Here is a 14947-nt window from a genome sequence, read left to right as displayed (position 1 = left end):
CGTGGGATCTTCCCGGACCGGGGCACGAACCCGTGTCCCCTGCATCGGCAGGCGGACTCTCAACCACTGTGCCACCAGGGAAGCCCTGAATTTTTCATCATTACTGTATTTTACCTCTGTGCTAATTCTATAACCTATATAGGAAAACCTCTACCATATCCCCTGTCGGTGGTGCTCCCATCACAATTTCACTTCTGTTTGTTTTCCTTTTATTTTTTTAAACCTCAAGACATTATGTCATGTGGATTAATTACAAAACTAGAAAAGAGACAAAATTATTAATGTATTTGAAATGCACATTTTGTGGGGGGTTTTGATGTTGGCTTTGGGGAAAAGTCTAAAAATTACACTCAGAAAGCATATTCTATGAGACATATTAAATGAATAGAACACTTAAATTCATTTTTTTCAGTAATTCAAATGGTTTGTCAGTTTTGAAATAGATATTAGATTTAGCCTGACTTCACTTCTCTCATGAGAATTAGGCAAATATTTTTCTGAATACATGACCCAAACTCTGATGTCCCTACTTTGGAGGAATTTAATAACAGTATTTGATTTTGGTGATTTGTACTACGTGCAATTTCTATTCCATGTACTTTTTGCTTCAAGGCAGCCTCGGATCCGTAATTCCTTGAGGATCCATAGACTTCTGTCAGTCTGGGAGGGAGAAAGAATAAAGAGCCAGAGAGAAGCAAAGGAAGAGAAAAGGTAGCAAGTCAAGGGAGTATGTCCTCAGATAGTGAAGTCCCAGGATGTTGACGACCTTGCCTGTCCTCTTAGTAAACCAACACTAAAGACAGTCTTCAATAGGGTGCTCAGAAATGCTCTGGACTCCAAGGAAACACGTTAAGCCACCCAAGGAGACTGAGAAACAGAAATCTTTAGGGCAAAAGGGTCTTCATAAACATACTGTTTGAATGCATGTGAGTATAAAATGTATCTGTGTCATTGCTTTTATAAGTTTAAAAAATTGGCTGAAAAGTAAGTATAAACCATCTTCTAGTAATTGCTGCTTGTTTGGTTGTAAAGCAGCAGGCAAACCATGTGGGTGGAATGGGAAGGGTTTTGATTTTGTGGTTTCAGGATCAAACTTAGCAATGGGTGTCTTTGAGTTTGGTCATTCAAGACAAACCTTGAAAGCTTTCTGACATTGTGAAGTAACCAATCTGATGAGAAATCAAATGCTGAAAAATTCAACGCAAGTGAGGGTTGGCTCATGCATTTTAAAGGCGGGTTTGACTTGAATATATTAGGGTGCAAAGTGAAGCTGCCGGGACAGATAAGATGGCTACTCAAGAAATAAAAAAGAGAGACATTTCATTTTCAAACCCAGGAGGAAGACAACAACTTGATTTCTAGTATCTATACCTGCCGCAGGGAAATTGACAGTGAGAAAAAGGGGGCAACAAAATATATCTCTGAATTATTCAATCTAAATTACATCAGATGATCCAAATTCTCCTCAAAAATCATTGTCAAGGGCTTCCCTGGTGGCGCAGTGGTTGAGAGTCTGCCTGCCGATGCAGGGGACACGGGTTCGTGCCCCGGTCCGGGAAGATCCCACATGCCGCGGAGCGGCTGGGCCGGTGAGCCATGGCCGCTGAGCCTGCGTGTCCGGAGCCTGTGCTCCGCAACGGGAGAGGCCACAACAGTGAGAGGCCCGCGCACCGCAAAAAAAAAATAATAATAAATAATTGTCAAAATTCCCCCGAAGTGTTTTTCTAAATGTTATTAATTTGATGGAGATGGTTTTTAAACACATTTATATACTAATTTTTTGACAAAAACATAGGAATTATAAGAAATATTAACTTAGTATGTATCCCTTGAATCATTCTAACTACATTCATTTATGATTTATTAGAGTGCTAACTTTTACAATTAAATATGAACAATAACTTTATTGAGACTTTATCAAACTTTTCTAAAATAGGCATTTTGGTGTAACATATACATTATAAGGTAAGCTTGCTAGATCAGTCTTGGAATTTTCCTCATCAGATTTCATTAATTCTTCTTGCCTAGGAAAGGTTTTAACTTTGTCATTGAGATATAGCTTCTGGGATGACTACACTGCTGTTTAAAATATTATTTTCTATCTGGTGCATTCATTGTAGTTAATAAGGCATGATTGGATCCGTGGTGATGAAGAGCATATAAAAATGCAGTATATTATTAAATTCAAAATCTCATGTTGATGCAAGGTCAAAGTTGAGAAATTCAGCTTTCAAAAGCCCCCAAAACTCTAGTATTATAAGCTCTGAAACAAAATGCACTGTGCATTTAAAAAAGTAAATGCCATATATTATGATGAGTATTTACCAGGAAAGGAAAAGAGTATGCAAAATATAAATTTGTATATGTAGGAATCTACAAGAATAGAGAATCACCATATTAATAGCATTGAAAAAAAAAACTTGGCATGCTAAATGCTCATTTTTATACTGCTTGAATCCACTATTCACTATTTTTATTGTTCCGCTTAAAGTCAATGTGGAATTGAAAAGGAAGTATAAAAAGGAAAGCATGTACAAGGCCACATAATGGAAAACTCACTTTATTATACCTTCCCCCAAAATCAATTCGGGATTTATTTCTCACGAACCCTCATGATTTGGAGGCAGCCTTCAGTTAATGACAATCATCACACTATATTGTAATTATATATTTTCTCGCTTTACTCCTTAAGTCTGCTGAGCCCTCTGAGGAAAGAACTTGTCTACCTCTGTATCCTAAAACCTAATCTCAACACCTATGTGTCAGGAACTTAATCAGAAGTCAGTGCAAGGTTGTTTGAGGAACAAATGCATGAATGTGTGTGTGTGGATATAGGCTGAAAGCACGGGCTTTACTAACTGCGTGGTGCCCGGGGCAGTACTTTGAAATTTGAAACTTTCTGTGGACTTTTTGATCACTCACTTCCAGTTATTAATTTCAATGTAATTTAAGGGAAAATGTACACTTTCATCATCTCTTTGCACAGCTGCCATCCTAACAAATCGAAAAATCTTAACTGCACCATCTTCCGGGGAAACCCCTTTACCCTAACCGCGCTAGTTAGTCTGGCTCTTGTCCAGCGCCCTTCTGTATCCTGGAGAGTGAGAGCAAACACAGGAGGCACCCAGGCATTGCTGCCCTATGTTTGTTTTGTTTGGCTTTGTTGGCAGTGCAGGGAGGGGTCATGCTTTTGGTTTCGTTTATACAGAAATCCAGGAGGAAGCACAACTTTTCTTGGGTCTCTTGGCCCAGGCAGCATTTTCAGCCATTGTGAATATGTGCATTCAGTGAATGATGCACTCGGATTGTCAGTGATAGCCTAGAGCCCATAATCTTCTAGTTTGGATTCTTTCCCCCAAACCATATTATCTTCCATTTGCTCTTGCTGAATGAGGCTCCTATGCTGATACGCCACTTTCATGCCCACTTACCCAGACTCTCAGCAGGCTTCCTGAGTGCCATCCCTGCTGCCTCAGCATCTCCTTGCCCACTAGAGCCTACTGTCATGTGAGAACGTGGAGCTTTCACTACATATAACTTCTTTAACTTCATTAAAAAAAAAAAAAACCCTTATAAGTAATATTGGTTTCATCATAGATGCCTTGGATGGCAGGGTGTGGAGAGTGATGGAAAGGGTGTATAGTACACTTTTGAGTCTTCTCAATTTAGAGAAGTTAGTCATTTTGGGTCCTCCCCATCTGTCAGAACCAACAGGCATTTTTTTTTTCAGGCACACCTGCCTACATTTTTGCGTCTGTGGGCTGCCTATACTCTTGGGTTAGCCAACTTCTGCCCAAAGATACATAGGTACCTCTAAATGCAGGGACCTTGACCTGGCTAATCATTTTGACTGGCTTTTTTTTTTTTTCCCCCAGCTTTATTGAGGTATGATTGACAGATAAAAACTGTATTATTTCAGGTGCACAACACTGTTTTGATGCAGACATATACAGAGAAATGATTGCTTTTAAAATGTTTCCTTAAAGTATGATATTGGGAAGAGAACTGACTACACAGTCAAATAGCTCCGTAGACCCTGTCACCTCCTATCTGAACATGAATGAGTAATTTAATTGAGATTTCTTCCCCCAACTGCAAAGTGGAGATTCTAGTACCTATAAATACAGGGTTTTTTTTTTTTGTTTTTTTGTTTTTTTTTCCGGGACGCGGGCCTCTCACTGCAGCGGCCTCTCCCGTTGTGGAGCACGGGCTCCGGACGCGCAGGCTCAGCAGCCATGGCTCACGGGCCCAGCCGCTCCGCGGCATGTGGGATCCACCCGGACCGGGGCACGAACCCGTGTCCCCTGCATCAGCAGGCAGACTCTCAACCACTGCGCCACCAGGGAAGCCCCCATAAATACAGGGTTTTTGAAGATTCAGTGAAAGAGCATGTTATTTATCATAGTGTATCGTATTGTGTACCACGGTCTTCAGGTTATTCTATTTCCTTCTTTCCCTCGTTTCTGATAGCTGACTATCCTTTAATCTGGACCTCATTATTTTCTCCCCCTTGTCCTGACGGAGGCCTGCTCTCCTTTATTATAAGCATCTGGTCTCCCAGTCCCTGTTTTCTTGATTCTGTCATCTACCAGGACCATCCTGTCCAGTGGGGCTAATCTCTGACTGAACGTCTCCCTCATCAGGTGACTTTTGAAAGGAAAGCATCCTTATAAATAGGTTTCAGAAATTCCCCGCTTCTCTAAACATCACACGCTTGCCTATTTTTTCCAGAGCATGCATATCAATTATTTGGGCATAATTTTCCTTTACATTATCATCAGTAAATATTGAGCAAAACACTCCTGCCTAGTTGCAGGGGTCTGGGGATACATCGTGGCAGTGACTTTTGGCACGTTACCTGTGTGAAGGGTGACGAGAAGTTCTCGTTTGGGCTGGAGTGTTCCTTGTAATGGCCAGAGTTGGAAATAATCTGAATGTCAAATTGATATTTTAGTAGAGGAGAAGAGTTATAGACCAAAGGTCAGTGACAAAAGAACAATCTGTAATTAGAGAAGTAAAAGGCAAGGTGACAGATACTGGGTCCAGGTTGGCAGGTGGAACGCAAAGTGCGCTAAGGTGATAGGGTTAAAATCCAAGCAATTCTAGGGTATTCGGGAGATGACTTTTAGTAAGTGCGTAATTCAGTGGCAGGGAGGAAGTCATCAGGGTTCAAGGAGAAGCAGAAACTAAGGATCAACACTCAGTGCCTAGTCTCTGAATGCATACAGTATGCTTGAGGAGATTAACATGTGAAAAATATAGACCGGTAAGTTACTGAGCACCTGTGGGCTTTATATCCACTGGCTTAAATTCTCAGAACTAAAGTTATTTTCAAGAAAATAAAGGTGGCTTAGTTTGGGTTGTTCCCAAATATGGCTCTGGGAAAAGTATTTGGGTGCAAACCAACGAAGAGTCCATCAAGAAACACATGAGCCCTGTGATCAGTGGTGGCTCAGTCCTGCTGAGACCTCTGAGAGGCTCTGTAGAATACACCTCAGAACTCTTCCACTGAGAGGCAAGGAAAATGAAGTATCTCTCCACCAACTCCCATCTCTCCTTGGTTGAGTGTTACTCCTAGGAGCACGAACTTCTCTGCACTACTGTTCTGTCCCACGTGTAGGAAGAACATTCCTAGGGCCGAAGAAGGCAGGCAGAGAAACACATGTGTTCGAGGTCAGGGTATTGACCATGGCAGCCCCTGATGACTCCCCAGATGGGCTAAGAAGCTTGTGCGTGGGGCTTTGACTGTGTCTGCTACAAAGAGAAAGTATGCTTCTTTCCCTATAACCAGGTGAGTACGCTGAAAGGTTTTGTTCAAAATCCCTTATATCAAAATATGATTTTGTCAGAATTTTAACACTCAGATCTAGGATGGACCTATGGAAAAATTCTGTTCATGCATTTGTGTCTTCTCCACTAAAATAAACATTACATCAGGACCAGGAACTAGCATTTCTTTTATTTCCCTCTTCACCACCCAGCACAGGGCTTTCCTGAAATGAACTGAATTCCACTGTAGTGAACTTAGAAAACAACCGCTTCATAAGATCCCGTTTTCCCTCAAAAGTCAGAGAGTTTGCTAATGATAACCTGCTTCACTATGCCTATTTTGGTAATGCCTCCAACCCCAGTGGATCCAAATACACTGAATTAGCAATTACTGCACAGTGCATTTAGCATACTTAGAAGCCTCTTTGCCCCCATTGCAATGTGAACACGGGGCTAGAGCACAGCAGCTGTGTGACAGCAACACTAACACCATGTAAAAATGGATGATGAATAACCCGACTGGCATGTGTCTCCCATATAATAGGTTGCATATCTGCAATCTGAGTCTCCCCTGGCTCACATTCGGACTTCTAGTATCAAGAGGGCATAATAATATTCTCAAAGTAATTATTTTCAGGAAGATAAAAGCAATTCATACTGTCCTTTAATCTTGCCCATTAGAATCAGAAGTAAGAGTCACAGCCCACAAAGGGCCTACGTTTTTATGATGAGGCTGAATGCCCAGTAAGCAGAAGCCTGTGTCTTCCGAGGCATGCGCACTGTGCCATGTGGGGTGATGCAGGTGACATCACAGACACCGAGGTGGTAATTCAGAATTCACACACCTCTCGGATATATGCTACCTAAACTAATCCTCATGACACATCCGTTTCGAGATGATATGAAGACCCCAAGAAGAGATGCATTTCACCCAGGATCACAAAGATGTAGCAAGGAGAGTGCAACCTTTAACACTGTTTGTGGATTTTGCATCCTATGCCCTCTCCACCACACCAGAAGACAACGTCTGTAGGTAGCAAGACGCAGGGTTGTAGAGGGTGTGATTGCTGTCCCAGTGAAGCAAAACTCTACCACTTTCTTTTGAAGGAACCTAAATAATGTAAGATGAGAGTCCCACTGACTCAAAAACACACAAAACGAGGCATCACTCCAGTCCTGCCATTTCTGCTTACTGCTCTATGATCTTGGGTTAGTCACTTTATAAATCTGAGTTTCAGGTTCCTCTCTTTAAAAGTGTGAATTTCCATTGCTTTCCTAATAATTTTCCTAATATTATAATAAATAATATACAAGTTTAACTCTAAAGTGCCATGTAAAAAGAAGATACCCATCACTCACTGAAGACCAGACAATATTTAAAGTTCTTTGCACATTTTGGTTTTCATGACGTCTCATACAATTAGGTGTGTATGACGAATCCCATTTTCCGTGGGAGGAAATTAAAGCTCAATGAGTTGCAGGGTTTTTTGTTTGTTTGTTTTGTTTTGTTTTTGTTGTCGTTTTTTACCGGAGATCACATGCCTTCTAAGTGGGAACAGAATTTAAACTCACGTCTGTCTGTTATTCAATGCTGTGCTATCTTCAATACATCTGAGGCAAACCCCAGGGTTTCTCAATTATGGTATGAAACAGGAATGTTTAACTGAATCTATACTAACACAGAATATGCACAGAAGTAGATTGTCTAAAAATGTTTAGAAAATCAGGAGTTCCACTTCTGACTGTAGGGTTAGCTGGGTTGCATTTAGGACAACGTCAGTAGGCCTGCTGTTTTCCCCTGTTCACACATGGTCTTTTCTCCTTCATCCTCCCCATTCTCTTGTCCCAGTGTTAATGCTTTATCTCACTGTCACCACTGTTTGAACCCCTGTACTAGGTACTATGGAAAAAAACGTTCTTGCCCTCAAGGAGGAGAGGCAACAAACAAATAGGCTCATACATAGCCGTATGCTCCTCGCACACCTCCAGAGGGGTGAGTTTGGGAAAGTGCTAACAGAGACAGCCTGGAGGCTTGGAGAGCAACTACCCTCCCGACCAATGAAAAGAATCTACTAACTCTTACTCATACTATTATGCAAACATACGAATGATAAGGTTAGAAATGTTACTTTTCATCAAAAATATTTCCAGAGTTCATATTAAAAACAGGGCTTCCCTGGTGGCGCAGTGGTTGAGAGTCCTCCTGCCGATTCTGGGGACACGGGTTCGTGCCCCGGTCCGGGAAGATCCCACAGGCCGCGGAGCGGCTGGACCCATGAGCCATGGCCGCTGGGCCTGCGCGTCCGGAGCCTGAGCTCCGCAGCGGGAGAGGCCACAGCAGTAAGAGGCCCGCGTACCGTAAGAAAAAAAAAAAAGTAGAAAAATTAAAAAAAAAAACAAAAAACGTTTAACAACCAGAGTGGCTTGAGGACCAACTAATCAGAATAGAGATAGTTATAGTCCAGAGCCCCAAAGACCCCTTGCTGGGCCCAAGGTTAGTTTAGCTGCTGGAGCATGGGAGGTCTGGGAGGTGCCAGGGGAGGGGTTGTGGTGGCCACAGCTGAGAAGTAGGGATGGGGCAGAGGCACCAGGGGACTCAAGGCAGTGGCTTTATTTCTGCAGTTGAAGTCGAAATTTTCCAGTATTTTTACAACTAATACATTTCTCTAGTACCAGTTGAATCCCAGCTCTTTGATTTGCTTTTAGAGGCCACTCCTCTATTTGTCTTAAGCCTTCCTGAGATTTGCCCTAAGCTCCCCTGGGATATTTCAGACATCTGTAGGCCACAGAAGGAGGTGCCCCGGGAATCACTCCACATGGTCAGGTACCTACTTTGTGGATGGGTAATAGCACGTATAGACAGAACTTGACAGAAACCTCAGAAGATCGTTTTGTATTAAGAATTGTTCAAAGGAGAATGAACTTTCAACTTGCAAAACCTCCTCATTTTACTTCAGTGAAATAATAAGAAGCGCAGCAGTACTTTTTAAAACATCTTTATTGGAGTATAATTGCTTTACAATGGTGTGTTAGTTTCTGCTGTATAACAAAGTGAATCAGCTATACATATATCCCCATACCCCCTCCCTCTTGCATCTCCCTCCCACCCACCTTCCCTATCCCGCCCCTCTAGGTGGTCACAAGGCACCGAGCTGATCTCCCTGTGCTATGTGGCTGCTTCCCACTAGCTATCTATTTTACATTTGGTACTGTATATATGTCCATGCTACTCTCTCATTTCCTCCCAGCTTACCCTTCCCCCTACCCATGTCCTCAAGTCCATTCTCTACGTCTGCATCTTTATTCCTGTCCTGCCACTAGGTTCTAAAGAACCTTTTTTTTTTTTTTTTTTAGATTCCATGTATATGCATTAGCATATGGTATTTGTTTTTCTCTCTCTGACTTACTTAACCCTGTATGACAGACTCTAGGTCAGTGCAGCAGTATTAAAACGTCTTTATGTTCTACAGTTAACAAAGGACTTTCATGTATACAGTGTTATTTCCTTTCCACTTCAACTGTATGGATTGAACAGGGCTGCTATTATATCATCCCCATTAAACAGATGACGAAATAGAGGCACAGGAAGGATAATAGTCACACAGTGAGCAAATGACAAGATTCAGTGATTACAGGGGAGGTAAAAGTGAGGGCTTTGGGGTCTGACAGGCTGGAATTGAAGTCTGACTCCAACTCTATAGCTGGATGACCTCAAAGGAGTTCTGTTTTAATCACTTTAGCCTCGGTTTCTCTTTTGTTCATTAGGGACATATCAGTATTTACCTCTTGAGTTGTCTTGAGGTTTAAACAAGATAACGTCTGGAAACTACACAGTGCTTGGCATATAGTAAGCCTTCAAGAAATGGTGGCTACTCTTGTTAGTAAGCCACTCATCCAACTCCTGACCCAAAGTCCTCTTCTTTATCACATATCACCTATTTTACATCTACTCATAATACAGTCACAAACTCAACCTCCTATTATAGAATCAAGACAGAATCCTGAATAATTTGAAATACCAACCGTTGTCAGTGTATTCTTTTAGTACCACGTGCTATGTGATAATATTTACATATTTTACTGCCAATCAAAAATACTAAGAAAAACAAACACATATAAGCAAATAAAAATGTTTGCACTTATGTTTTGAGTTCTAAGATATAAATCTCTCCATTCTACAGAGTATTACAACTCATCAAATAGAGAACTTGAAGCTCCTTATCACAGTAGAATATTGATTAATTTCACAGCCAGAATATTGCAGCCAGTAAAGTTATAGGGAATGGTGGTACACTTATCACATCCAGAAAGATTTATCTTCTTAAATCTGTGTTTCGCAATAAACCATTCTAAACAATTTTTCCATTGGGTTTTTCAAGCTGTCAACCTGTCAACTTTAACTCCACACCTCTTGTAGGTTTTTTTTTTTGGGCGGGGGGCGAGGATATGTTGGGTAAAAGATGAGTTTATGTTAGTCTCCTGAACCTAATAAGACTTGTGCGTATCTTCAGAAGGTACAAATTTCATGGTCTAGGAGGGAAAATATTACATTCGAAAGCCCTTTCTGAGATGATTGGAAAAATTGCCAAAACAATTCAAGAATGGTTTGGAAGGCCGAGTATGGGTTAAAATAGGGATGTAATTCTTATCTTTGTAGTTCATATGAGGCAATCTCTTCCTTGCTCTATGAGTCAGTAGTATTTTGCTTTATTCTGAATTTTAAAATGTGTACATATCCCTAGACACTGTAAATGTTTCCTGAGTTTCTAGGATACAGACTGCTGGTCACTGCTACTGAAAATTCACTAACATTCTGGGTCTCAGCACTGGTCATCAGGTGAGAACTACTCTGTAGGATGTGACTTACCCCAACTCTCCCCTCAGGAGCTATGCAAATCGGCCATAACCACACCTGTGACTCATTACTGTCTTAAGTTTATCAAAATCAGAGGACCAGATATACAACCTAATTGTTCCCTGGTGTGTAAAAATACAGGGCTGCTACAAATCTCGGTGGGTGGCGTTATATGAAATTACTACCTAACGCAGAAAATTCCACTCTGAAGTATTTCTGGACTTCCAAAAATATGGAATGTCGCCCTCTATTTCAGAGGGAGAGTTTAGGGGTCAAGTGAAATTTGCAGAAGTACTGCCATCTTTACCAGTCTTAGACCTGGTCCTCATTGCTAACCAAAGTGTTGATCTGTGCAGTCAGCTCCTTCCAAAGTGCAAGCTGTCCTGAGAGAGGGGATCCCTGAGCCTCTCGCCTTCAGTTTTGTCCCTGAGCCTTAACTGTGTTCTTCCCTGTATTGGATTATGTGTTGTTCCCCTTTAATTATTTAAATCCTGGGCATTCTTCTAAGCCCGGATTAAGCTTTTATTACCAGCTACAGTCCTAGCTTCTCCCTTCCCTTCTGTGAACAATTAGTGCATTCACCCATCAGTTTCACGATAAAGCTTTTAAATGTCTAACCGCAAAGGGTAGAATTTAGATGGAGAGGTGCATGCTACTGGGAGCATTAACGTAAGGAAAATTCATTCAGAGCAGCCAAAAGGGGAAATAGGCTGGCTTGTGAGGTAATAATATCCCTGTCACAGGAGGTTTCTAAGAGTTAGCTGAGCAATGGATCAGGGATCCCATTCTAAAAGGGAGTCATGTCTTAGATTGCCTTATTTAAAGAACTCTAATATCCCTGAGATTATACTCTTTTATAATTTTTAATAGTATGTAGACTCATTGATAATAGACATCTTACCTTATGCTGCTTCTCTATCCTAAAAAGTAAGGCATGTAACAGGGGCTACTTAATTCTAAATTGTTTGATTGTATTTGTTTTACTATTTAATTTACTCATATTAAGAGGTACAGGGCAGCAAGGAAAACTCTTAGGTGGAGAGGAAGCTTTTAAGAGATGTCACACAAAACTTACAGCATATGCTGAATAAAATATGCTCAACTTATAACTCCTTCCTTCATATGATATCTTTTGATTTTTTTTTACTAATAGGGAAGTATAGTCTAGCGTCCCGATTAAGGTGATGCCGGGTCCGCGCACAGGCAAAACTAAACATCTAAAAAATACATTCACGGCAATACTATTCAGAAGAAGTAGTTCTCTCTTATTCTGAATTTGCAATTCAGTCTCTGTGGTTTCTTGCCTTTTTTAAGGGTGATATGATCAAAAAGAACCCTGCTTTTCCATATTCTGTTATTTTAAAGAGCTCACACCCTTTCTCATTTAACCTTCACAACAGTCTTGTGAAGAAGTTGTTAGTAAAAGTAATACCTTGTCAATTTTCCAGAGGAAATTAAGGCTCAAAAAGGTTAAGTGACTTGTTGAAGATCACCCAGCCACTGATAAAACATAATCCTAATTTTTACTCTTAAGCCCACTGGTTTAAAACCATAATGCCACTAGCAGCAGAATGGAATTAGCATCTTTATAGACCACAACACACAAGGGTTGATAAGTGAGCTTAACCTAGGCAAAAGAAATTTAAAATACAAATAGTTTAATATGCAATATAAAATTGTTTTCTGTATTTAAATGTTACTAGAGTATGAGACATCTATCTGACTGTGAGGTTTATTGCATGCACTGTTTTCAAGGGTTATGAAAAATAAATGAAGAGACACGCCAATGTTTAAAAAGTCACGGAACTATAGAGGTATCTTGTTTTGGATGTAAAAGGTACTGTAAGGAAAGAGAAGGAGGCACTTATGCAAAAAATGCAGCATGTTGAAACTAAAAGTTGTTTTAAAAAATTAGTAGCAGGAACCAAGAACAAAGGATTAATCAAAGAATGAAGCAAGATTATGAATTAGATTGAATGAATGAATGAATGAATGAATAAAGTCACAGGGAAATTTTAAACTGCAGACTCCAATACAGAGGCTCAGAAGTCACTCTCTCTTATTCTTTGTATACGAGGATGGGATATTTTGTGCTGGACAGGGAACAAGTTCCAGGGTTGCTTAGTGCTTTACCATTCTTTACTCTCTGCCGCCCACACGCAATAAGAAACAGGCAGCAGTGCTCCCAAGAGCAGGTATATAACCTCACTGATGCTTCTTAAGTGGCCATAAAGAAGTTGGCTGAGCATGAAATTTCATTAAAGTTTATCCTTTAAGTTGGGGGGAGGGGAGAGGAAACAAAAGTGAAGGCTAGAGAAAAGAGGAGGAGAAATTGATAGCAGCTCACAAGAGAAAATGATGTGGTTCGTAGAAGATAGTTAATTTTTAAGGGAAAAAAAAAAGACACCTATGATTCTGAAGCCGACATGTGCTGGTGGCTCTTCCCTCCCCTGTGATCCAGAATGAAAGAGGAGGAGGGAGACCGCAAAGAGGTTCTGCTTCTTCACATCTGAACGTGGTAATGACAGCTGGTGCTTTGTTGAGTTGTGATGAAGAAATGCTGACAAGCTTCTCGAAACGTAAGGGGAACAGGATGCTGTTCAAGGAACTCAAGGACAAAAGCACTCGTTGAAAGAATAGTTTGCATGTATATGATAGTACGATTGTGTTGAATTGATTTGGAAATTTACACACTATTACTCAGATGACAAGAAAAAATGTTATTTCTTTAATTTTCTGTAATTCCTCTGATATTTCTCCCAGTCTTCTCCATGCTCAGTAGACTGAGGTTAGGGTGGAGTGGGGAAGAGGTGTATGTTTAACCATTAAGTCTCTTTGTCTCTTCCAGTCAACACGATCTGTTCTGGATATCCATGCAGGTATCTTTTAGACAAATAGTGCCATTCACACCGCTTTCTCCTGTGGCAGCCTAACAGGGCATCTGGCTGCTAGATGAAAGGCAGGAAGTTGAGTTTTGGAATGAGCCTGAATGTCAATAGTGGAGCTTATTCCTGCAATCGGGCGGTTGATCTGGTCTGGGCTTTGAGCTGGTGACTACAGATATACTCTCTGGTCCTGCATGGCCTTTGGGAGTGATGTGCTGGCAGGGGCTGCTGGACCCTGGTCCTAGCCCTCTGCTTCTTCATTCCAACCCTGGGCCTCTGGTAATTTATCTGCTCTCACAACACCCTCGTGTCAGTTCACCAGAACCCATAGAAATGCCTGGGCCCCTTGCATGCCATGTACAAGAGATGGGGAGCCCTGTCTCAGTACCATCTCGCTAGCCAATTTTCTTCACCAGATCATTACTACTTCCCTGAATTGGACCAAGGCTTTCCAGCACAGCTCTCCTTCCCAGGCAAAAAAAGCAAAATATCTATTGATTCTAGATTTCTCTATAACCTTTTCCACACATTAAAGTTGGAAGCCACTTCTCTAGCTTGCCTACTTTTTCTTCTCCTTCTGTAAGTCCACCAGCTGAAGGGGGACCATCTCCCCTTTTCCTTTTCCTGTCTGGAAGGAACTTGCTCAAGTTTTATCTTCTCATATCCCAAGGACACTAAGCATCAGGGCTTATGTGTAATGGTAGATGGGGAACAAGGAGAGAAATCTGCTTAAGCAGTAAGAAAGCACATAGCAAGGGATATTTACAAGTTATTTTTCTCATTAACTTTATACCCTATCATAGATTAGAATCAGTGATGGTGATACAGAATTCACAGATGACTTGCCACTCTTGGAATGCTGAGATAGAATAGAGTATTTAGCAAAACAATGTGTATTCATTTTATAAAGAAAAATTTTGGCATATAAAGCTAGTAAAATTCAGGTGACTTTACCTGAGACAAAATATGCTTTTGCCAAATGGAAGAACCATATGAATCAAACAGTAAAAAATGATTTAAAAAAATGATAGTATGTATGTAGTGTGAGAAGAAGAGTGTCATATTTCATCCTGGAGTGGGTATTTTCAGCAGTACATCACTCCTGCTGCCATTCAGCCATTTATCTACATATGCACAGAGAAACATCACTTTAAATCACCATTCTCTGGGACTTTGAAGCTTTACTTTTCTTAGAGTGGCCTCATTTTCTTTAGTTCAGGAAAGGCTACAAGATTTACCTGGTTGTGTCTTTGAGAATCATTAAGAAATGGTAGACAACTCTTTATACTGTTTAGTTTCAACATTTTCCTGAAATAATTGCCTAACAGAATACCAAGAAGTTGATCTTAATGATTCAACTACTGAATACCCCTTAAGTTTGAGAAAGATTCTATAAGAATAGAAAAAAAAAAAGAATTGCTGTCCACCTAACCTTCTA

Source organism: Neophocaena asiaeorientalis, unplaced genomic scaffold (assembly GCF_003031525.2).
Source record: "Neophocaena asiaeorientalis asiaeorientalis breed wild unplaced genomic scaffold, Neophocaena_asiaeorientalis_V1.1 scaffold153, whole genome shotgun sequence".
Classification (NCBI taxonomy): Eukaryota; Metazoa; Chordata; class Mammalia; order Artiodactyla; family Phocoenidae; genus Neophocaena; species Neophocaena asiaeorientalis.
Note: the sequence above shows the minus strand (reverse complement) of the source record.